The sequence below is a fragment of the Plectropomus leopardus genome, chromosome 21 (assembly GCF_026936395.1).
Source record: "Plectropomus leopardus strain MGB_pleo_1.0 chromosome 21, ASM2693639v1, whole genome shotgun sequence".
NCBI lineage: Eukaryota > Metazoa > Chordata > Actinopteri > Perciformes > Serranidae > Plectropomus > Plectropomus leopardus.
The window spans coordinates 21,378,409-21,405,271 of record NC_142196.1 but is presented as its reverse complement, the minus strand read 5'-3'; the positions used below and the strand labels follow the sequence as shown (position 1 = coordinate 21,405,271).

General features: G+C 38.4%; 1 protein-coding gene across 2 annotated transcripts in view; it reads right to left on the bottom strand.

The window, feature by feature from the left end:
* cdh19 (cadherin 19, type 2) overlaps positions 1-26,863 on the bottom strand; it is a 253,887-nt gene that overhangs the window by 54,519 nt on the left and 172,505 nt on the right. For both annotated transcript variants that reach the window (XM_088072143.1, XM_088072144.1), the window contains 2 exons: positions 18,286-18,349; positions 13,299-13,380 (listed from right to left, as the gene is read on the bottom strand). The gene's annotated coding sequence lies outside the window, so the exon portion shown is untranslated. The remainder of the gene's footprint in view (positions 1-13,298; positions 13,381-18,285; positions 18,350-26,863) is intronic.

The following is a 26,863-nucleotide window of genomic DNA, read 5'->3' as shown; positions in this document are numbered from 1 at the left end:
TGCACTTAGTGAACACTTATGCAGACTGATACAACAGTTGTACAATAAATAAATAATATATGTTTTGTTTTAGAGAGATGTTGATTCAGCGTAATGGTCATTTTGCACGATGTCGTGGTGCTGATGAATGCTATTGTGTTACACTGACAGGTGTATTTTTTATTCAGTGTACCTCTGTTAACTCCTCTCTATTCTGAAATTAGGACTAAGTGCTATGATGGCAGCTGCCAAAAAACTACATTTCTTCTTTAAATGTACAAAAAGCACACTTTTAGCCATCAGCTTTTACCTTTCCCTAACCTAACATGCTCCTGTATTTCTTCTTAAACCTTCATAGGTGTTTGTCATCTCTTTGTGTGCGATGGTACTACTTTACGACCCTTCTGCTTGGTCTTGTACTTTTCTCCTGTCTTTGTTCGGTTTTCAGCACTTTAAGGCATTTTGGATCAAGTGCTAAGTAAAGTTCAGATCATGTAAAAGTAGAGCACAACATGTAAGTATACAGACTGAATGTTGTATTGGAAAACCATTCAGTGAGCATGAGCAGGTCTGTAGTGTATATGCAGCAAATGTAGTTTAAGTTTCAGAGTCAGAATTAGAAAAGTGCACTCAGTGGAGTGCAGGCTGCACCAGGAGGCTGTGTCCTGGCAGCGATGTGGCTGCCTGAGCTGAGTGGCCACTCTAGACAATGCATGCGGCACAGCTGTGCACTGAGGAATTCTTCCCGGTTTCTTTACAGTCAAGACGGTGGCAAACGTAAGAGGGACAGTGATTTATTTATCTCATGTCGTGACAGACTGAAGTGGATTATCAGGTAGGATTTTTTTTTTTTTCAAATGGTGATTAATTGATTAATCGATCCTTAATTTTACAGATTAATCGATTAACGTGTCTACAATTTGCAACCCTAGACAAGACCAGACCAAACAAGACCGACCCGGATGAGACAAGACCAGACCAGATGGGGAGGGTAGAGGAGAGGAGAGTACAGGAGAGTAGAGGGGAGGAGAGAAGAGGAGAGGAGACGAGACGAGACGTAAGGTAAGGTAAGGTAAGGCGAGATAAGATACCATACGATATGATACGATACGACAACAATTTCCCTGCGGATAAATAAAGTTCTATCTTATCTTGAGCCACAAGAAAAGCCAAAGTGTGGAGTGCAACAGTTATTAGCCGAGAGGATTTTTGAAAATGCCTTTTGCTGTATCCCTTTGCTATTTGATTCTGTTGAGGATGAAAGTTAAGAAGAGTGAGGAGTCAGCAGCCAAGCTTACCCCTGGCAGACATACTGACTTCTTATCAGTACATTTAAAAATTCCAGTTATTCACACACTGTACATTATGGGCTGACACCATCACACTGAAGACAAAACTCAACGACAATGAAAACTTGTCTTTCCTAAATCTTTACTACTACAAAGCTGAGTTGCTCACAAGAACAACAATGTAAAACTTAAAGGTACCCTGTGGAGTTTTCTTGCACATAAACCAACGTTATGTTTATACTCAGAGCCCAAATGCATTTTCATTTTTGAGATCTAAAAATCCATTTCCTTAAAACATTTCATGACTTTTTTTATTTAAACACTTGCAATCCTATATTTTTTATATTACCAGCTCAGAGACCAGAGAAATAACCTGCACCTGCCTGCAGGAAAGTGTAACACATCACCTATGTGCATTAACAAAACTGGGACCCACTACAGGGTTCCTTTTAACAGTGAGAGCGGATGTTTAACCCTTTAAAACCTGGACTGACACCAGTTTTCTTGTGCTGCATTCACAAGCCTTTAACTAGCATTTAAAACCTCTGAGGAAACTGTTTTGACTATAACACGGTAAAAAACAAAATGAGCAACTTAGCAAGAAACAATACACAAACTGTGAAAAAAAAAGCAAAATGTGTCAAAAAATTTGAAAATTAGCTTGGGGGCAATTATTAAAATCTGAAAAATGGGAGACAAAACTATCATTTTAATTCACTTAATTAAAATTTTAAGTTATGAAAAAATAGTTCCTTTTATGAGGTCCTCTTTTTTTGTTTTGTTTTTTTTTGTACCTTTTTTTGTTGTTGTTGCTGTTGCTTATTTTCAGGTAATTTTTTTGTAACTTCTTATGAATTCCTTATTGTTTTGGGGTATTTCTTATTAAGTTGCTGGCCACCCTCTCCCAATGTTTTTGAAAGGGGTCAAGCCAGTTTGTTCAGGTATCAAAGGGTCACGCTGACGAGAAGTAATGTTGATAGTAATTTTCTTTTTTTTTTCTTATTTATTTTTTTGATGGAGTTTCACACTTTAAGGTTTTGCAAAGCCAGAAAAGATTCTAAACAACTACAACAACAACAAAAAACCACACATACTGAGGCAAGTTGTTAAAGTGCTCTGATGTGGTTGGTGCTGACAAAGCTTCACCCGCAAGCTCTTTTTGTGGTTGCTTGTTTGTTTTTCTTTGTTTCTTGTTTTGTGTGGTTTTGTGGTGTCAGGATTTTATAGATTATTTTCAACAATAACACATGCACACTACTCACACTTTTAGCATGTTGCATGTTCTTTTTTTATATATACTGTATATCACCAGTGCATGCCTCAGACTCATACAGTGCATATTCATCAGTTAATTAATATGTGTAGGGACTAAAAGTGTGCTGTAACTGGGATGACTAAAGACGAAGGACACTCAGAAATAGGCCAGGCATTATCTCTGCAGCCGGACTCTGATTGGACGATTGACAGCGAACCACCTACAGGATGGGCTCGTTAATCGTCCGTCAGACACGCAGGCTGGCTGGAGTTCAGTATTAAATGGACTCTCTCACTGGCAGCCTCTCAACCTTCCCACTGAAAATTTCAGCTCATACCACAACAAGCCCCACAATTGAAAAACAAACAACAACCGGAAGGGTAAACACAATTCACAGAAAAACAAGCCAATTCTATTAAATATTCATACTTTCTGTTTCTTACTTTTCCTAAAATTTCTTTTTAGGTACATTGACCAGAAGCCTGTATTTTATGACCAGAGAGGTAACAGGCAACCTGAAATAAGTGCAAAAATTACACAAGGGCGCACCAACCCCAGGACTGTAGTGGCCCATGGAGAACACTGAGGCCATTTTCTCAGCACAGAAGGCTTTAAACAAACTAAAAACACATGCGAGGTACTATCAGTGGTGGAAGAAGAATTCAGATCCTGTACTTAAGTAAAAGTACTAATACCACCAAAATTATTTTTAAAAAAAAAGAAAAAAGACCAGTAAGATTCTTCTGAGACCAGCAGCCCGACCAGCTGATGCAACAAAAGGTTTGCACAACTGAAGAATTTCTGCACAAACCATCAGATGCCGTCTCTGAGATGCTCATCTGCATGCTGGTCCTCCTCACGGGTGTCCTGACCTGAGAGGAGTTTGTCATCATAACTGACTTGCTCGGCTGGTTGGAATTAAGCCAAATTCATGGAAACAACACTGGCGTCAGCCTGAAATGAACACTGAGTTCATGTGCAAAAGCTCTGGTGGACATTTTTTGTAGTCAGCATGCAAATGGCAAACTCCCACAAATAAGACATCTGTGGCTTTATGTTGTGTTATCAAACTGCACGTTTTAAAGCGACCTTTTATTGTGACCATCCGAAGGAACACCTGTGTAGTCATGATGCTGTTTAATCAGCATCTTAATATGTCACACCTGTCGGGTGGATGGATTACCTTTGAAAAGTAGAGGTGCTCACTAAGAAAGATTAAAATAGAAAAAAAAAAAAAATTGAGTAATATATCTGTTGTGTGCATGAAAAAAGTCTTGGCTATTTAGCACAAACCTGTGAAAAACAGAAACAAGACCATGCGGTGTGTTAAAGAGTTTTGTTCATTGTGACTATACAGGTGTGAAAAAATAGGTTATGTTACATTATTTTAAGCGGCATATATGTGTGGCTCCCTAACAAGGGTCCTTGGCTGAAAATGAATTAAAAAAAAAAAAAGAACCTCATCTATGCTCTTCAATAAAAACCTAAGTCTAACTAAAGTTAGAAAAGCTTCTTCGTTTAAAATCTGAATATGACCAAGTATCCCATTCCAACTGCTGATGCTTGACATTTTGATAGTTTATGTTTTAAGTATAAACCCTGTTGTACACAGACTGTAATGAGTTGTACGCAATTAAATTGCATTTTTCTACTGTGCACCCGTAAATAGTCCATGGCCCTAAAAGGAAATCTTTTATAAGAAACTTGGTCAAACTGGGGCAGAGACAAACTTTGGTCATTTAGCTCTGCCAGGTTTAACTAAACTAATAAGATTACTTGTGCCTCTGGAGCAGCGCGGCCTCTGAGAAATGCTTATATAACTAAAACTCCAATTTGCTTAATGCAAATAAAGCGCCGTGCTTTGTCACTTTAGGCCTTCCCTCAGCTCTGTCCTTTTGCGGACCAAACTTGATTTCTGTCCTTGCTCCTCTGCCACTTGATAAATACCTGACAATAAAGAGAGAAAGTCAACAACCATGCAGTTAAAGTAACACTTGAAAGATATTTCCAACAAAACTAATATTTATGTTTTTATGTTGAAGGTTTGCACACATGATGCAGGATACAGCTCTCACATCCTAAACACAAATTTTGCAGAAATTGTTGCTCTAGTAATTGAGATTTATATCTTCTACTGCACTTCAATCCAGCCGACTAACAGTTTTGCAAATTGGTTATGAAGTTAATTTGACCTTAAAGCTGCTATAATCATCATTTCTATATTAACACTATATCAATACATGTGAAGAGAAAAAATCAGCAGATAATTATAACCAAACTGCAGTCACTTTCAGCTAATTGAGTTAACTTTCGGCTCACTGTTTTGATTTTCTGGCCTGAAACTTTCATGTTTTGCTTCGCTCTCACTGCTCTCATCAGTATAGTTTCAAGCTTCAGCCAGCAGCTGTTTTATTTTATTTTTTTAAGAGAAAATGCTTTGAAAAACTCTCTGTACGCTACATGTCTTGAACCAAACAGCCAACAGACTCGTCATTTATGTGCACCAGGAGGTGCAGAACGGAGGCCGAGAGGATCTTGTAAGACCTCAGTCACCTTGACAACAGACAGAGTCTTCTTTCAGCTACAGCCAGGCAGGAGCTTCCGATGCCTCAGGGCCAAATCACAGAGGACGAGGAGGAGTAACCAGTGACTGACACTCATCCATAACTCATTGCACATCAATGTCATACACTGCATATGATATGTACTTATCCATGGTTATTCTGCTTCACTGTTTCACTCATTCATTTCTCCGAAATGATGTTCAAAACATTAGCAGGTTTATTTCTATTGTAGCCACCGCAATAGCAGCAATATTTCCAATCGAAGGTTGTGTATAGGTGTGATATGTGAGCAATAAGAGAAAGGCAAGCCCCTTATATGTGGGAGTGGCCATGTGTGAGGGATTTCTGGGAGGTGATAGTCCACGATTTCACAGAGGACTTGTGGATTCAAAACTTCTGCATGATAGACTCAACTTTTAAAGAGTTATGTAATGCAATAACAGCTCTTGTAGCGCCCGAGGGGGCCAGTTCCAACTGACAACAGCCATAGCATCATGTGATGTATAAAAGCCAAAAAAAGTGTTTCCATTGCAGTTTATGTGTATTTAGGCGTATCTTATATTCGCAATTTCTGACTACGCAATTTGAGGGTTAACGGAAACCCGCCTTTTGCTAGTGAGTTATATCACGTTATCACAATATTAACAAGCGTATTATTTAAAGTCGAAAAATGATGTTTGTTTTCTAAACCTAACCAGCTGCTTTTGTTACCTCAACCTAAGGAAAAACCCTAAAAACAACACTTTTTACATATGTTCTAAGTTTATTTTGAAAGTGACTGAATGTATTCAGCAAGCATCATTATTTTGAAAAGTCTCAAAGCCTATAACAAAATTGACATGACATCCTGGAACATCTAAAACTGACACTGGAGGGGTACCTAGCGCATCATATTTTTACGTGATGGGCCGATAATCAAGCATCATCAATCAAGCATACTGGATGAGCTTGGAACAAGAAGTTACCGTGTGTAGGATCTGTCACAATAGCACTGCCCATCTTAACTACCTAACACCATGGACTGTGTATGTGACCAATAAATGTGACTTAATTTAACTTGACAAGGGAAGTAACAAGCTGGTAAAAGTCCTGGAACATGTAGCTGCTATCGTCAAATGTCTCCCTGAGGAGTTGGAGGAGACCAAAAGCAGAGCAAAAAGAAGAGTAAATATCACATTCATAACAAGAAAAGGAATCATAATGTTGCTCTGTAGCAACTGTTTGCTAACACACTACCCATATGGACTTTAAGTGTGATTATGTCAATGATGTGATTATAGTTTTTTTTTAATACTGGACCCAATATGATCCAAAAATTTGGTTTAATAATTTTGTAAACAAAAAAAAGTATGATTACACAACACTTGAGGGTTTTAAACTGCAAAGAGACTTTGAGAGGAAATACAGCTTTGCAAAGGGGAAGTTTTCAAAGAGGACCCCATCCCCAAATATTGAGAGCATGTGCATTTGTCCCCCAAAATAAAATCATGAAAGTTGCAGAGAAATGACAAATAAAAGACATTTAGAACATAAATTGATGCAGAAATGGCGTTTTAAACCCACACCCCTCTTTTCTCATACGAATGACAATCACATTAACTTGTCGGGGTATGTAGTGCGTAATTACAGCACCAATGGAAAAAAAAGATACACTGAGTCAGTGATTAATTCTTAGTAGTTTACAGTCTGTTGAACACAGAGACAGCAGCATATGTTAAAGTCACTGTACATAATGTTAGAAAAGCCCTACAAAATAATGAGTGAAAGATTAATTCACTGCAAATTGGAGAAATAAATTTTGACATGTAGTGTCATGCTCAAATGCCCTGCTTAAAAAATATCGCACAGATTCGGAAAAATACCACACGGCCTCATTTTCTTGGTGTGCTCATTTTATTGAAGCGACACTTCTCAGCCAGGCAGATGCTAGATGCACAGTGATCTTATTAACCTGATGTAGCTCTCATTTATTAGTAAATCATTAGTGTTGCATGATATCTGTCCGGCTCCCAGCTCACGGCTTATTATCAAGGTGTGACAGACTCTGTGCCTTTCTCCCTTGGAGCGGAAATCTCTCAACAAAAGGTCTGAGGACACCGCAGGCAATTTGCAATGTTTTTCCATTGGCTATAGCTCTATTTACAGGTTGTCAGAGACAATAGAGCTTAATTAAAAAGAACACAGTTATCAACCTCATTAAGGCCGCAAATTTAGACAAGTCAACTCAGGCATCTGATTTAATTAACTAGCCTTTACAAAGCCGCTTAGCACTCTGGAAAAGTGAAATCTAGGTATTTTTTTTCCCCCTTTTCCCTATTTGCATGTACAGAAACACACAACAGAAGCTCAGCAGTTTAATGGCAAGGTTACACACAAAAACCTTTATTTGTTGGGTTTTTTTTTTGCTGCAGATCATTCTTTCATTTTTGGACATTTGGTTAAAAAAAACTAAATATAAAGGTGTAAAACCGAGATGCTTATAAAAATAGCTACTGTGAACTTACATCACAGGACTTTAGGGAAAATAGGAAGAACAATGAAACTTTCCACTATTCAGACTTTGCCTTCTCGTCACATCAGTTAAATAGCTTAAAATAGTCATTTTGTTTTTGATCTGATTTTGGAGTTAACCAGATATAAACAAACTATGAAAACTGGCTGAATTATTTGTTTTTGAGCTGATATTGGATTTTTTTTTTTTTTTTTTGTCAGAAATGGTGCTTTGCAGCTGTTCTCATAGGTTTGTTGACACTTATGAACTGAAGGGAGACACTGTCGGTGCCAAAAAATTAAGTTTAAGTAAAATTAAGTTAAGTCAGAGGTTAGCATTAATATTTTTTTTTATTCTGATTTGGTTGCTTGTTATTACGTCAAGTAAATTGAGTGAAATGCTAAAATGAGCACGCTAATACACAGCGATGCTAACATGATAATTAGGGCTGGCACAGTATCAAATTTTCCCCTCACAATTGTCATGGCCAAAAGTTTGCAATAACAATATTTTCACAATAAACAGATCTACAGAAAAATAAACTAATAATAATGAGAATTAGCATACTATTGGTCAAATTTATTTTTGTTTGTGTCTTTTGTCTCTTTTTTGGCAAATGGATTTAAAAAAAAGGGTCTAGGGAGCCAAATAGAGAGTGGATGACCATAAATGTATAAAACTGTACAAAAAGAGCAATTATACTTTATGGATAGTAAAAGGCGACCAGATGGTGCTGGGGTTGGAAGACAATGTGAGAACGAAACAATACATAAATTATTTGAGAGGCGCTGGATTATTATTTTTTCAACCATTGTAACTAATTATTTAAGGAATTATGCATGACTAATATTTTTTAAATTAACATTTAAAAAAAGGTCTCCTGTACCCACTTCAGCACTCCATAGTACCCCTGACTGTCCCTGTACTGCCTTTTGAGAAACACTATGCTGCAGAAAAAGTTAACAGAAAAGAAGTTTTTTATATCTAACCTGACTAGGATTTTAATGTCTCAACCAAATTTTCAATCGAATAGTTGTTGAGACAATTCAACTAAAAACGTCAACGTCATGTTGTCACGGATGGAAAATGCCGATCCATGCACATGTGAAGATATCTCTATATCTATCTCTCAGAATAAGTCAATATCTTGTCCCAATCTTGGCACAACGGAAAAAGTAAATGGATCTCCAAACTCAATGGGATTCATCCTCTCTGCACCACAAGTGTCTGTGCCAAATTCCATGACAGCCCATCTCATAGTGGTTAAGATATTTCAGTCTGGATCAAAGTGATGGACCAACCAACAGACTGCAGAACAGCTAAAATGTATTAGTGTTTAAATGAACTCATAAACTGGGTCTGTGGCTGAGATACTGGTTCTGTTGTTCAAAACACACAGCAGCACAGCCAGTTAACCTTGACTTGGCCTCATATTAAAAACCTACAAACACCTTCACCACTGATGCACATGACCTTTCAAAAGCCTGCTTCTCCGCATGACATTTCATTTAGTACCTATGCGCTGTATTAGGTTTTGTCTGTATCCGCATCATTTGGCAGCATGGCTAATTCTTCTCACACATTAAGCACACCGCATAAACCGCCTCTATTGATTAAAGGGTGTTTTCAAACCTGGTTGCTCTTCCCTTTTGAATAAATCAATGTTCTCACCTCAGCAGGACACCGAGGTGACACCTGTAATACAACCAAGTCAATGGTCCCCCCGGTCGTTGACCACCATTCACCTCATTGCACCTGCCAGAAGCTCTTAAAGAAAGATGTGAAGATTGAAACAAAGGCGCAAGACTGGGATTACATTACAACCAGGCCTTTTTAATTACACATCCCCAAATAATAATCCTCAGATCCCAGAACTCATTGAGCTTTGTTCTCAGCTATCAGTTTTGTCTGTGTGTAACCTTGAGTCACTGTAATTATACATAACGTTCCTATGAAGTGGCCCAGCGGCGTTGTCTGGTTGCTGAAATGTGGGTCGTGAGTGTTTTGTGTTCTTTTCTTTAATCTAAAATATATTTAAGGGAGTCAGGGGCCAGACAGGACACAGCTCTACATCACCCAATGGGGTGCCTGTCTGCTGTAGCCACAGGGTCCGGTTGGGTGATTTATACCACAATACCGATGGCTGTGATGGTAATATACTACAGGTAATTGAAAAGAAAATTGAATTAGGTCAACAGAGGCACTGACAGTCATTGGATGTCACACAAAGGCTTTACAACTACAACATCATTCTGCCGCACTGGCCCCATTAAGTATCTTGCTGCCAATTCTAATATCAGGCGACTAGATAATTGTCGCCATATTTCATTTGGACTTAACACACCCTGAAAATGTGGCACAACCTATTGTGATACACGCACTGTAGCGCTGATAAGGTTTTGTACAAGTTGTCTAGTTGTATAAAACGAGATAAGACCTTATCTCTTGAGCCTCCCTCTCTCGCTGTGCGGTGGTATCCTCAGGGGAAGTGGCATGGATAGCCGGTGAACTGTCATGATGAACTGACATCATGTACTGACATCATGACAGGGGCCAGAGGGGTGGCCAGGGGTCATATGCCCCCCCAGAATCTGATTGGCTAGACCTGGTGCCCCCCTCTACCAGAGTCGGGAGGTGAGAGGTAGCTGGCTTGTTAGTATCATGAGTGGATTACTAACAGGCCACAGACAGCAGGCCCAGAGCCCTTTGACCACAGTCTCTGTGGGATTATATCTGATGTTGGAAAGTCAATGAAACGACTACAAAGAGATGCAAAATGACCACAAAGAGAAAAAAGATTACCAAGAGATAAAAACAACAATGTACAGCCATAAAATTACTACAAAGAGACAAAAATGACAACATGAGGTACAAAAATTTGTGAATAAAAAGGACAAAAAAATAGATGTAAAATGAACAGAAATAAAACAACCCAAATGGGATGCAAAAGGACCACAAAGACACAGTACATCACTAAAAACACAAAATGATCGGAGACACAAAATGACCACAAGAGGTGTAGAACAAACACAACAAATGCAAAACAACGACTAAGCAACGCAAAACAGCCACAAATACACACAAAGGAATACAAGAGGTGAAAATGACAAGAGGTAAAAAATCTGCCACCAAGAGACACAAAATTATCACAAAGAGACACAAAATGACCATAAAGAGACACAAAATAGCCACAAAGATGACCAAAGATGAAGAAGATGAAGAAAAATGACCACAATGAGATGCATAAGAGATGCAAAAGAGATGCAAAATGGCCACAATAACACACAAAATGACTAGAAGAGGTGTAAGACAACAACAAAAAGACACAAAGCAACCACAAAGACTCATAAAATGACTACAAAGAGACATACAAAAAAAACCAGATAGAGACACAAAAACAAAACGATAAAATACACAAAGACGAGAAAGAGATGCAAAAGGACCACAAGACATGTAAGAAAACCACACAAAGACACAAAACATCCACAAAGACACACAAAACTACCACAACACAACCACAAGATGTGTAAAATGATAATAATAAGACACAATATGACCATAAATACACACAAAACAACCACAAAGAGAATCAAAGAGACTGTACAAGGTGTAAATTTACCCCAAAGACATACAAAATGACCACAAAGAGACATTTAACGGCCACAAAGACAGTCAAAGCAACTCTGAGGTGCAAAGCAACCACAAAAGCTAAAAAAAATACCACAACAGCTGCAAAATGACCACAAAGGGACATAAAATGCCCATTGTCTGGATGTCTACTATGTAGGAGGATGTCTGTAGGCTATCTGAAATGCTACCTGAAGGAAGTTTTTGGCATTTATTTATTGTCCTGAGTAAACAATGCAACTGTTGATTATTTAGCTTTATTTTTGCTAAAAAAACAGAGCTTTAAAGGTTAAAGAAATCTTACTTGCTGATCAGTAGAGTATATTTTTCTATTAGGGTGCATGTGCATCATGTTGTGTTGCTGTATGAGTTCCATGTCAAAGACTTAGATATTAATCAAAAACTTTGCATGACTAAAATGCCACCTAGAATGTTAGCGGCTAAATGGTGGAGCAGGCCATAATTCACTCTAACCATCTCTAATGACACACAATGTAATTAACAGATAAGAAAATTAATTAATTTGGATTTAGCGCGACACCTTTGTGGCTTTGAAGTCACTTGTTTACTCGAATTAAGGCGTTTTGTTGATGCATAGCCACAGGACCTTTTAAGTGCAATGGAGATGGCCGTGAGCGGAGTACGAAATGAGGGGAAAAATACTGTCCAGACTGTGATGCACTCAGGGAAAACAGAAGATGTCTGGCTTGGCTCCAGGTTTTGCCTTTTACTTAAAGCGTTGTCACATCTTGTTTGCACACTTTACCCTAATCATCTTGTGAGGTACATGTATGGATATGCACTTTAATGTTTCTATGGAGCTACAATTACTCTTCTAGTTACGCAACTCTGTAAAGCACAGTATGGCATAGAGGAACGAGAGTTACTGCCAAGAAGTTGTATGACGTGTAGTGAAGTGAGTTATACTTTACATGCAGGTCTGTGACAACATGAAGGCTTCACAAACATCTTCAACCTGACAGCGCAGAAGAGCTATACAATCAGCATGTTTTTTCAAGGTTGACACCCAAAAATAGTGTCATCAATTCTGCATCTGATCAAATGTCTCCCACTCTGTTTTTTGAGATATGATGTTGGATAATGGCCAAAAGTGTTTTTGCAGAACATTTGACCATTGGGATAAAAAATACCATCACTTCATCATTATATCCTATGAGACATTTGTGTCATTTTGTCACAATTAGCATATGAATTCTTGTGTTTTCTTCATGCCAAAAATGTTTTGTGAGGTCACAGTGACCTTGACCTTTGACCTTCGACCACAGACATCTAATCAGTACATTCTTGAGTGCAAGTGGACATTAGTGCCAAATTTGAGGAAATGTCCTCAAGGTCTTCCTGAGATTTTGCATTCACGAGAATTTGATAGAAGCAAGATCACAGTAACCTTGACCTTTGGCCACCAAGTAGACGTTTGTGCTAAATTTGAATAAAAAATTCCCTCAAAATGTTCATGTGATAACACATATACAAGAATGAGATGGATGCAAGGTCACTGTGACCACTGACAAGGAAAATCTAATCAGTTAATCTTTGAGTCAAAGCAAACGTTTGTGCTAAATTTAAAGAAATTCCTTTAAGGTGTTAGTGAGATATCTTGTTCACGAATATAAGCTCGACAAGGTCATGATGACCTTGACATTTGACCTATGACAACCAACTCTAACCAGTTTATTGTTGAGTCCAAGTGAATGTTTGTGCTAAATTTGAACATATTATTTTAAGGTGTTGTGCAGGTATTGCATTCACAAAAATGGGATGGATGTACTGATTGACTGAAAACCCATAACATAATGCCGCTGGCCTTGACTATCGCCAGCACAGAGGCATAAAAAGTTTAATTCCCTGAACTGAACATGCTCTGCACATTCATATCCTGTTAGTCATATTGCTTTAACCCTGACTGCCTAACTAAAACATTTCCATGACTTCAAGACTTTTCTGGGTTCAATTTCTGCCGCCTGATGTAAAATAAAACTCTTTTTTCTTCATAGTACACACCTGCTACTCAGTTATTGTGCATTATAACAACAGTCGTGAGAGAATATTGACAGCCAGAATGAGAACATTACCTTTATGCAGCAAAGTGTCGGATTATTACAGTGGGGTTTCGTCTTTTCTTTCCAGCACAGTCAAATAAAAGTCCACAGCTGCCTGTGTAGAAAGAGAGAGAGGGGGAAATGAAACTATAATATGCATTGCTTTCATTCACACAATTATTGCCTCACACGTGGAGGATGGTAATATGAAATATCCCTACAACAGCTGGGTCGCAGTCTTTTTGCAGCACGTTGAATATATTCATGATGTGGCCACAAGATGCTAAGCTCTCCCTCTCTGATTCTGTATATCCTCTGTGTGTTGCGGCGGGTGAGGCTGATCAGCACGGACAGTTTTGTCTGAGGGGAAACAGGAGAGGAGACAGGAGTGACACAACTGTGGCCTCCTGCTGAGAAAAGAGAGGAGGTAAAGCAGGAGGAGAGGGTGGCTAGTAGATAAATAGACTAATCTAATTTGTTACCTAAGCCAAAATATATTCCAAATCCTCCTCTGTGCCCGGCTGTCCCAGCTCGTGGTGGATGATGTTAAAATGTTTGGGCAGGAGGGGACACAACTGGGAGAGATCTCGCCCAGAGGAAGTTCAACACTATCCCACGGTCCTCTCTGACACATTGCACAATCTGTATTCTGCATTTAAAACCTTCGCCCATACCCGTGTACCGCAATGAAATGCATATACTTATGCAAATCAGAGGCTACAGAATAACCTATGATATTACTCTAATAATGTATTGATAGTAATATATCGCCAGTGGAAATTGAAACTGAGAGATTTTGTCTCATCGGACCAGAAACCAAAAGTACAGATCAATTTAAAATGGCAAATGACTGTGCTCCCAGAGCCCATTTCTAAGAAGTGAGTAATAGATCTCTGATCATAGGCTATTACAGCCTGGTCAGGCAGGGGCCAGGCTGCCTGTGGAATACAGAGAGCACTCCTTGACTTTTACATCAAAAAGATGCCTCAGAGAAAGTCCTCGGAGCCCTGGGCACCGTGGATCTCTGGGGCCGCACCACATGAGGAGTACAGTCGAGTCTTTGGTTTCATCTTTCTCTCTGGTCTTTATTAATGGCGGCAGGATTCTAATTCAGAGAGTTGTGCTGAGTTCACTGATGCTAATCACACGTGCCTGTTTCAGACAGAGCGAGCTCGTGGTGAGCGAGGAAATGAGTGCAGTGAAAGAAAGGCTGCAGCAGTTTGAGAAGCTAATGCTGGGTCAAAAAAAGCGTATTATAACTGAGAGAATTATTGATATCAGTGGACTATGATAGGTGGAGCTCTCTCTTAACCCCTGTGTTTTATTGACATTGACTTTACTTCCATATGAGATGGTTTTCTCCTAAGATTTGTTGCAAATTTTAACAAATTTCCAGTAAATCTCCAAAAGAAAACGCATATAATTGAATTTATATATCCATTACTTTTAAAGCATACAACTGGATACATGACACTTGGAAGTTGTTAAAGGGTTTGTGAGCTAATGTCTTGATATCACAACAAGAACTTTCTCCATTTTGGGATTCTGGATTCACCGGAAGCGTGTGAGACAGAAAAAAAGTTTTCTTAACAAATTCAAGGTACCACAGGGTGAGTGATTGGTATACAGATGGTAATTTGGGGAATGAACTATTCCTTTAATGCAAGTATTAGGGCAGTTGTTGGCTCTAATTCTCCAGTCAGGTGCCATTAAACCACTGCAGAAGAAGATTTAGCGATGACATGATGTTATTAAGCATCAGTCAAAACTCAAATGAGCAAAAACAATGTCGGGACGTGATGGAAATATGTTTCTTTGATGTACTAATTTGAGGAAGGTTACAGTCATCTCATCGCTCCACACAGATCTAATGTTTTTGTCTGCGGTTAGTTTTTGTCTCTTCTTTAAATCACATGCTTCATGTAAAGTGCGATTTATTTTTCTAAGTCTGCATATTGTTATTGTTCTTTTCCTCCTCAGCCATGCATAACAAATGTTTTGTGATATTTATTTATTTATTTTAAATGTCACTGTTTCCACTTAGGTTTTTAATGTGAAAATTATAAATTCACATTAAAAAATACAGGTGGGTGGAAATGCTGTTATTGTTTTGGGCCTCAGAGATTCCTTTGCTGTAGGTTTTTTTTTCTTTTCTTTTAAAGTTAGGAAATGAACGCAGCTGATTATATGATATATGGTCTGTGCAAACAAATATATATAATCATTTTGTTTGCCAGAAAGTAAAAAGAAATATAGTATTTTATCATGTATAGCATCTCAAATTTCATATTGCATTATTGTATAATATTTGCCCCTTGACAGCATAGCCTACTTTTTACACTTCATAGTCTTAGTTACGTAAAAGAACCACACAAGATAATAGTTGTATATTTATTAGATTACAATGTAATTTATGGGTTATTTTAAATTTAAAAATCAAATTCATTTGACATTCACCTTTTGTCAAATAAATAAATAAATAAAAATAATAACTTAAAACATGGATTTGTTTTTAAATGTTATAATAATTTAATGGATCTGAAAACTTTTTAGTTCAAGAATCACAGCTATTTAATAACATTATCTTTGGTTTTAATTAGACCCAAAGTTTAGGTTTAAATCTAGAGAGATTTATTTGGGATTCAAATAAAATGCACTGTCAACACTGTCACAGATATAGAGCAGATGAAATTCTATATTTTTTTAGCAATCCTCATAAAACAAGGGAAAGACATTTAATATCATGGAGATTAAGCAATATGAAATATGTTTTTAGAGCGAGGATGATTAGGGTTAAAACTTTTTAAACATCCTTGAGAGAGTCAGAGGTATAAGAATGCTTTTCAGTAACACCAAATTGTTTTAATTATTCAAACGTCTCGCAGACGATGAGAACTCTATATGTGAGATGAAAATTCATACGGGCCGATGCAAATGAAGACCTTTTTGATCTGACAGTCAAAATTGATGGGTGGGTCCTTAGATCACTACACCGGTGTGATGAGAGATGAGAGAAGAGAAATTTGAATTTCAAATCATCCATCTTATTACGTGTGTCTGTGCGTTATATACGGCGGCGCTCAGAGTGGACATACAGTGAGCGCACTCTATAAATTGGTATTTTGAAAGCCTCGATGTTCCGAGAGCATCATTGTGCAATGATGACCGCTCAGCCCCTCTCCGACTCGATATTTCTGTCTTGATAACAATATTTTTGCCTGCGCAACACTCCCCGGGTCAACCTTAAAGATTTTGTGGGCCTTAAGGGCTGAAATATTTTGCATCTAAATGTCTCATTCGCAGTGTTTCTGGTTTCAGCATCATGCATAAACATAAAAAGGACCGTGTTTATATACCATCGCCTTTAGTGAGTTCTTATTGATCAAAGTTGACAGCTACACATGTTGGATAAAGAGAAACATCATGATGATGTATTTTTGTTGCATTATTTATCATGGCTGGCCTGGTAGGGCGACGGTCCCTGAGGTAATATGTCTCCTGATACATTATATCAGACAAATCTCTGGCTCACTCTCCAGAGTTTTCGCCTCACAGTTTTATAATGCATTCATTTGCTGTTATGTAACATTTATGTTTTAGGTCTGTGGGTGTGTGCCTGTGTGTGTGTGTGTGTGTGTGCGTGTGTGTGTGTGTGCTAATTTCATGTTTTATTTATTATCAGACTGCAGTCTTCTAAGGACTTACATTGTGTTTGTTTAATATGGGACAGTTTGCAAAATTTGTGGAGCTGGCTCGATGTATTCCATAAAAAGGTCTCTACATGTACAACTGTGTGACTATAACAACCAAGACCAAGGTTGTTTAAAGGGGTATTCCACCAATTTAATAATGCATGGCCCCAAAGAAGAGGAAATTGTGAGAAATAACTTTTCTTCAGCTCAATATATCCTTAATAAAACATGGAAAATCTGGAGTCACAACTGAGATTCGTATTATTTTCTTGTTAAACTGTATTTTTGTGATTATATTAACCATTACCAGGGTAATATAAAGAGGTAGTTCACTTATTCATTTAACTTTATTTAACAGCAGAGAGCAGGAAATTAGACATGCAGCAAAAGTTTCCTGTAGGCTTCACACTAGGGATATTATAGGTACATATGTGTGTACATAATAATGTTATTTTTATTCATTTTGAGCACCACAAGCAACATCTCTGCCACATGTTTCTCAGATCAGGATATCGCAAAACCTCAGCAGATAATACCAAAAGGTCCTGGAAGAGTTTTTAAGAAAATGTGTTTTCTTTTTGTTATTTGGTTGAATTTATCCTTTTAATGTTTCTCAAATCAAAGCACTAGATAATATACAAAAAGCTGCAATCAGTAGACTGTAGGTAAGAACACGGAGATGACAGACATCACTTACGTCCTTTAGCAGATCCGTGATTATTAAATTTAATCAGTAACGAGATGCCAGATTGGATTAAGATGAAATTATTAACATGCTACTTTCCCCACACAAAGCCTGTAAACAATGTAATGGGTTTATGTACGTAATCAGGGTGAGGACAATGATAAGATTATTGCATGTAAACACAGCTATAGTACTAATGACATGCTCAGCTCCAGTTGTGTGATGCTGCTCTGATTAGCTGCTGCAGACCCGCGTGGAGATGGAGTATTAGATTTCACTCAAGTGACTGAATGATTTGGATGCCAGGAGATTTTACTGTGTGTGTGTGTGTGTGTGTGTGTGTGTGTGTGTGTAAGAGGCACTGTAGAGAGAGATAGAGAAGACAAAATGATTTCAGAGACTGAAGATGTTTGAAGTGTGTTAAACAGTTCAGAGTTGTGTTGCGAGATTGCTGAGAAAGTGCTGCCTACTTACTGTGCAGAGAGTTCCCACTGGATACATAAAGTACCAGTACATATATAGGGTCAAAGTTTTTTTTAAGACTCATCATCCAGGCTTACTTTGGCTTTTGGAATTTTAAAATTGCAATAAAAAATTAACAGATAGGTTCACTTTTTCAAGTCAGTTTTAATTTAATACTCACACGTCTGTTGAATCCGCTGAATGTATGTCGAAAACGTTATCGGCCGTTGTAATTCTTCCTCCTGCTGAACAGAATGAAACAATAAAATCATTTATACAAGCAAATGAACAAAAAAATTGGAACACAGTAGAACAAACTCTTGTAGGAACAAAATGTTGGCATTGAACGTTTCTGCAAGCCACGAATATGTGATTTGCACTTTTCACAAGCGACACCGTTCTGTATACAGAAGGTATAAAAGCTGACTCTGTCATTGGGAGGTAATAGACGGTGCGACACCCACGTGAGCAAATTGCCAAGCTGTCACAGCTCAAGATGAACAAGCTGTTTTTCCAGCAGCCATTGTGTCCCCTCAAACTTGGGTATTTTAAGCCAAAACCTGATATTTTCCTAACCATAACCATGTGTGTGACAGTATATTTACTACATGCTACAATCCTGTGATGATCTACTGATTTGCATGACAGTAAAAGTGCGGGTTTAAAGCTTTCATTACACTCATATACAGGCAGCGTGGTGCAATCACATCGATACATATATATATATAAGCATATGTATACACACCCAGTGGCCATATTTTTAGGTACACCTGTTTAATATGTAGCAATTAAACAGCAGCTCTGGAATAAACTCTACCTTTACAAAGTTTTTCATGTTTTATAAACCTGTAAATTCAGTTGTTGAACTGGACTACAATTTAATTAGTTTCTATGTTTTTTTTAATCTCCATTTGCATATGGAGGTCAGAATTATAGAAACACCTTTGAAAACATGGTGCTTCAGTACAAGGCTATGACTTATAATGACTTCAATGCTAAAACATAATTTAATCAACACCTCTATGAACATTATAGGCATCGTGAAAGGTGACTTTATGGCAGAACAGTTGTATTGGATTTAATTACATTGTAAAGGTGCAAGTGGCAACTGAGTGTATGTAATATATATAACACATCAAAACTGTATGCACTATATGTGTACTGAGAAAGTGGTGGGAATGAGGGTTGTGCAAAAAAAAAAGACCACCATAACAGAATGATGCAAAATCCACAGATGCTGTGCAATGTACAGAACAGAGCGTAATTTAAAACATGTATAACAAGCAGCAGAGCTATAAAAGTAGGTGAGGAAAGTGACAGGATGAGCTGGAGTGCCATATAGCTTTAAGACATCCATGGAAGAAAACATGAACCTGTGTTTTAATCAGAGTTTTTGTCTCTGTGTGATATCAACTGCAATCTGGTCTCGGGCTGCTGATTTGCATGACAGCAGAAGCGTGTTTACAGCTTTCATTACACTCGCATACAGTAGACAGCACAGTGCAATTTGCTCTTTTCATATCGATTGAAAAATGATGACTTAATTATGATAATTCGGTATTCGCCTTGCAATTCCCCCCCCCCTCTCCATGGAGAATTGTAATTAATCCATTGCAAACAACACCTGTTATTCAATATGTTGATGAAGACACCTCTGAGGTAAAACGTTACAATGGTGGCGATAGCAGTGCGGCGTATCAATGCATGTGACTTGTACTCTTCAAAGGGGCGATTAAGCTTTCGTGATTGATTTCCCCCGATGAATCACAGTATCGTTGGGTAAACTCTACTGCAGGGACTGAAAGTGCATTTTTCATTCCTTAAAAAAGACTGGAGCTGTTTTTTGACAGTCTGTTTTGACTCTTTACACTTTATTATTGTATATTTAAAAAATGATGTGTTGCCTTTAATAGCACTGAAGCAACAGTTTGACATTATGAGTATTGACTCTCCTGCAGAGTTATGTAAGAATGTTTGTTGAATATGAAGCTACAACAGGTTAGCTTAGCTTTGCATAGAGACTAAAAACAGCGGAAAACAACTAAACTGGCTTTGTCTAAAGATCCGCTTACAATCATGTTTAAATGTCATTTATTATTATGATTAATCTAAGTATTTTAATCTGCACTAAAACTAAAGTGTTAAATCCTTTGCAGGAAAACAGGTTAGTAATAAACATTAGAAAGCAGCATGGAGGCCAGTGAGAATGTTAAGGCGGTTACATTTTTTTTTATCTCTCTTTTCTCATCATCAACATCAGTATATATCACAAAACTTCTGATTGCTGGGCAAATATTGATTCAACCTGGGTTTTTCATCTGATAATGATTAGATAAAATCATATGTGAGATAGGTTTGACTAAAATGAGCTCGGAGAAACTGACTTAAAAGTTTTTTTATAACCTGATGACTAAAAAGACTAAAACGCAACAATTTTTCATTGACTTACACTAAAAAAGTTTTCTTTGACTGAGATAAAGCTAAAATCCCCAGACTTTAAGTTACCTAAAACTTGACTCAACAGGATGAGTTTGACTAATATGATAAAAACTAACAAGGACATTTGACACAGGACTGAGACAAGGAAATAAAAAGCTGACAAAATGAACTCTAATTGTTGGTAATGATCCTAAATTAAGTCAGAATTAGTGAACAGCGAGAAGACAGCCATAGAAATAAGATGAATATCCTTCAGCTGCTCCAGCTTTAATTAATAGATTTTGTGCACTAAAAACAGTTTCCACAATGCCTGTCTAAACTTTTCCATTTGATTGATTTTTATATCCGGGCGGCGCCACGAATTCCGAGCCATAAATGCATCCTGATCCTCGGGAAATCATCCCGGATTACTGTCAAAGTCACATTTTCTATCATTTACAATTCATTTTCAATGGATCTGCTCCGCGCGAAAGTCAGACTGACATCCCACATTATGGCACAGGACAAAATTCTCTTTCTTGTTTCCGGTATAAGGAGACAGACACGAATGTTCACTCAGGATTTGAAGTTATATATATAATATGAAGACGTCTGACATTTGACAAGTTGAGACACTGTTTCTGTGCAAAATGCTGTTGTAAATGAACTGTTACTGTTTACAGAATTGTTTCTGTCCTTCACATCTACAGTGTACTCTGTCAGTATTATATGTGGTATAGCTAAGACACCGGCAGCTTGTTGTTGGTCACAGTTCCTCCACCATATATTAAGGCCTTGGAAGTAATCCCTCAGGACAACATGTTCCTATTTAGCAAGCCTTTCCAAACAGCTGCTGCCTTATTGTCCTGACATTTCCAGGGAATTAGTTATTATTCAGACGTGTTTATTGAGACTTATTGTCTGATCTAGTATTATTAGACTCCCTCTCTATCCTGTCTGAGTGCTGACTTGATATTCCACTTTACTGAAGTGCTTTGCCTTCGACTCAACTTGAAGCGAGGTATGAACAGTGAACAATCAACCTCAGTCTGTGAGACGACACCTAATACCGACAGTTTTAAAAATAAAATTACCCTGCATGTTTGTGATCTTCAAGCCATGGCATTAATATTCAAAAGTGTGTATAAAAAGGTGAAACATTAAACAACTATTAATGGGAACAATCTGCCCTCATTAGAGAAATATAATTACAAGGTAAAGCGCAGATGGCGCCAACAAGTGTTAACATACAACTGAGGCTGAACCAACGGTTTTGAGCAAAACTTGCCATCAAACAGCTTGTGAAACACCCTCAGAGTCTCCCGTCTAGACTTTGTGAATGCCAAAGAGACGGCTCCTTTGAACTCTTAAAAATAGAAAGTTAAAAGCAAAACAGGTTTAAACGGGGGCGATACTGGAGGACGCGGTGCCTTGTTAACAAGGTCCATCATGTGCGGGAAGAAACTTTCAGACTGTGTTCTCATTTGGAGTTGATTTACTGAAAATCAGAAGGGAGGCTTATTGTGCGACTGAGAAAAGGTCAGGAGTAATTTTTGACTAATGTTGTTTTTATCTTTGGCTTGCTGTCTTGCTGATTAATTATGTTTAAGATGAACACGCAGAGGAGAGGATGGGATGCTCGCTGTGGCCTGTGTGGGTGTGAAAGGCACTGATACCAACCCCTCAGTAGGTTGAGATTGAAGGAGATACATATTTTGGGAGAAAAAAAAATATGATTAACCTTTTTTCCTAGTGAGTTATGACATGTTGAGTTAAAGATCTTTGGATTTTTCTGCAGTAAAAGGTCAAAGATTTGGCCATGGTGGAACTGACCGTTAGAAAGTTATATTTTAAAAAGAGAAGCCACTGTATGCTACACAAAATACTGTAAAGTATGTTCAGTTTCTTATGTTTTATTGCAAAACAACCATCCACCCACAACCTGCCACACGGTCACCTATAACCCCCCGCACACACATTTAAAAATATCCTCTTCACTTATGTGCACTGTGGTTGCAGCGAAATCCCTTTCTAGCTAAAAAGGTGAGTCAATCACTGGTTTTAAAGTTTTATGAGCATTTGCTAAGAAATATTAAAAGACTATTCCACATAGCAGTGAATAAAAGAACACATAAATATAAAAAGAGCCAGTCTAAATGGACAAACAAGTATAAAAACAAGAGTCTACAGCCATGCTGGCGACTCTTCGAGCAGCCCTGTCGCCAGAAGAAAATTTTTGCATTTTACTTTTCTGTAAACCATGAATATGTTGCATTTGCACATTTTATACCTATTATATTAACGTTACAAAAGTGAGGTAATATATGAGTTGAATTTGTCATCAGCAGGTGGGGGTAGATGGTGTCATACCTAAGCAATATGGCTGCCAAGCTGCAGACTACTGTTTGAGACCAGCATTAGTAAGGCATTGCTGTGATTCCATCAGCTTTTAGGCTCCTGTTGTGGGTGTTTTGTAGCGAGCAGTCAGTGATTTTTCCTTGCTTTTAAGGCTCTGAGGCTGGATGTTTTATAGCTACATGTTGGGTGTTTTCCATCTGCTTTTTGGGCTCAATATAAGCGTGGGTGTTTTATAATGACCCACTGGGTGTTTGTCATTGGCTTCATTGGCTCCAAGCATGGGTGTTTTATAGCAACAATTCAGCGTTTTTACGTCTCCTTTTCGGGTCTAAGCATGGATGTTTTGTAGTGCCCAACATTGCCAACATTTTTTCTTGCAACTGGGTTACTTTGAGATTGTAATTTGAGCTAAATGTTAAGGTCAGCATGCCAATATACTCACAATTATGTGAACATGCTGATGTCAGGGAACCATACTACAATTACAATTCATCCTGAGAAGAATACAAATATTTGTACTTAATTTCATGGAAATCCATTCGATACTTGTTCAGACATTTCACATATAAAACTTCCAATGTCAACTTCATGGTGGTGCTAGAAATGTCAAAGTATCACCAAAGTCACAGACCATACCAACAACAATAAAATCAGTTAAGTGACTGAATTAAGTGATCTGTTTTTTCATCATGGTAAAGGTTAGAAGTGGAACTGTAGATGTGACAAAAAGGGCAACACCAGTTCAATGTTAAAAAGGCACAGTCGCGTTTTGATGTCAGTTTGGAGTTTGGATGGACAGGAGCGCTCCATCTAAGCACCTGAGTGGCCTTGAAATGTTTAGTGGAGTTAAAAGATTGCTAATGCAGCGTGGATCAAATCCATTTAATACCCTGTGAATAATTTAAAGCACTTTTTAAATCAATTCTGTAAATGTTAGGCTACAAGTGCAAAGAGGAGCTAAAATGATATGAAAAGTGTCTGATCTGCAGTTGTCCGTCGAGAGCTTCTCTTTGTTGCACAGCTCTATTTATCACCACACTCTGAAATTACATTACTACTGCTACTGCTCAAAACAATTGTAGATGCAGTAAATCTCACAATTTTACCCTCAGAGTGGAGCAAACTCTAGGATACATGAACTTTTTCTGAGCGGGGCAGGCCATCTTTTTACAGATATAGATGTATATTCTGATCCTGAAAATATCACACTGAGCAGCAAAAAACATCAAATGAGGCAAAACAATGTTTCTCTTTTTCTCATTTTTTCCATCAACATGGAACACATTTGCTCCAGTTTGTGCACCTAATTTTAAACTGTTTAGGTCATGTAGACCAAAAATAAATTGGTTTGTCAACTAAAAAGTTGTCTCCAAGCTGCAACCAAAAAAAAGTTTTTCTTGACCTGAGGTGTGAACTGTGACAACATCAGTAGTATGTCATATTCTAAGGTCAGAGAGAGAGGATGGAGTCTTGCATGTGAAACTCCTCTATGTCTCCTGATCATTGATAGTTGTTTTTTGGATAATATCAAATATCTGCAACAATGCAGAGTTAATCAATGTCATCCACCATATTGCTATTGCTGTTTACTCCAGTTCTGGATCCATGATTACCATGGTACGACTCAAAACTGGTGGAAATTTGGGCTGGTTCACTAGAAAGCACAGAGGTTTCAAGAATCCTCAACGGAAACAGTTTAAGAACCAGAGCTCATTTGGTAGAAAATGGGTATCTGACGATGTACTGCCTAAAAATCAACGCTCTCCAGGTCTCTTGATATCCCAAAACTTGGCAGGACACTTGACTAACCTTGAATTAGCAAGAATACAGGCATACCGTCGCTCTGCACAGGGGCATGAACACATCATGTTCGTAAGAGACAAGATTTGCAGCAACCCCAATTCCAAAATGCTCCCAATGGACATTTCCACTGTACCTCTTCGGGGGGACAGGCTCTTTTTTTTAGAACTTAAAATACGTGAAGATATAACTGGCAATTTCTTCTGATTCAGTGGTTATTTGGTTACAGTCTGGTCTACCTTTCAGTGACCATAATGAATCCACACTATTGTTCATCCTTTACTGCTCCTTCCAAAGAGTTCTCTGTGATCTGATTGTTCGAACACATCCTTTAGGCCCTTCTTCAAAGACAAAGACCACCACCCAGCCCTCCAGTCCAACGTCGCTGTTCCTGAAATCTCAATGTCATTTGAGAGATGTATCAACCATGACACCCTGATATCCAGAGCCCTCATTACTTCAGCACAGATCTTGTCCACCCCTGGCACCCTCCCAATGTGGAGACACGTGCAGTGACCTCTGCCAAAGAGATGAGCAAGGACTCTTTTATGAATACTCAGGAGAGGGTGTTGACTGTTGTGTTTCTTCTGCCTTCGGACAATACTTCCAGCCTATCAGTCATTTATGTACGTGTGCTGAGACTTTCAAGGAATCATTGGCCCAAATCTCTTGAAGGATACCTAAAAGTAGATCTTGATAAATCCCCTGGATTAAGGTGTCATTAAGACTCATCCCGAGAGCTTATCAGATGGTCAGTTCATGTCTGAAACCCTCTCCACTCACACCTCTATGATGTTGGATGTTGAACAATATTTTTAGCTTCCCAAAACTGACAATCAAAAATGTATTGGATGTGTGGAGGTGAGAGAGCAGACATTTGAACATTTCTGTCAAGCTCTTTTTCAAAGTCTTCACACTACTTCCATCATTTCATATGGACAAATGAGTTCGACACTATCAAGATCACAGGTTATAAAACTTAAAAGAGGCTGGTCTTATCTAAAGTGAGGCTGTCAGTTGGGAACCACAAAGATCAACTTTTCATTGAGACCAATAAACAATAACCTTCATCCCCCAAACTGAAGCATTAGTTAGTTCAGTTTCTTTTTGGGTTTATCTGTTTACCTAAATGAACTGAGACTAAAGCCCTTCGGATGAGGAGATGAAGACCAATGCATGCTGAATCATCAATGCATGAGTGGAGACACGGTCGGAAATGAGTTGAGCTCACCAGCTTTCTGGTAAGTCATGCATCTTAGGACTTTGCTTTGGTCAAACCATCAACCAAACGCAATGGTAGTCTACAACACTTAACAATCAACTAAGAGTTGCATAATGTTGCATAAAAGTTGACTTCAACTTTAGGATTCACAGTACAAATCATCTAAAGACACAATCAACACGGTGCACTCAGGTTCTGTGCCATGAGATGTAACACATCCACGTGTCACTTTCCCATTACTCATTCACAGCCATGAAAGATTTTCCTCCCTTAACCCAGTGGCTCTGTGACAAGCTGGTGGCGTACAGTGTGGCGAGGGATGTAGATGGCCAGAAGTGAGTAATTGCTCTTGTATCATGGGAATGAGACCAAATTGGAATGAGTCTTGGAGGTTGGAACCACGTTGATTGAGAAGCAGCGGCGATGGTGAGAAGGGGCAGACTTCCTCCATGGGAACACAGATAAGGAGGACACAGACAAAAAGAGTGGGGAGACCCAGGCAACTATTAAGAGGTGTGTGTGTGTGTGTGTGTGTGTGTGTGTGTGTGTGTGTGTGTGTGTGTGTTGCTAGCAGGGACACACAAGTCAGCAAGGGAGTCAGAAAAATGCCGGTTTGCTCTGTAATGAGCTGAATGAGTGTAATATTCTGTGGCGATTAAGTCTAATTTGGCCGCGGCGTGGGAGGCTTCTTCCACCTCACCTTGGGCCCTGCCATTGTTTCATCAAAGCTTAATGATCCTGCATGCACTGTGACAAGAACCGGGGTATATTAGTGACACTGTGCATTCATATGTGGCATCATTATAATGAATATCCTGCATGGGCCAATATGTTAGAAAGCATTTTGACTGCAGCGTAAATCTATGAAGGCTACAGGTCAAGTAAAAACAAATGTTGGTCTACTGTCAGTCTCAATGAGCACTCAAAAGGTTTATTCATTGAGGTTTGGTTGTAGACACTG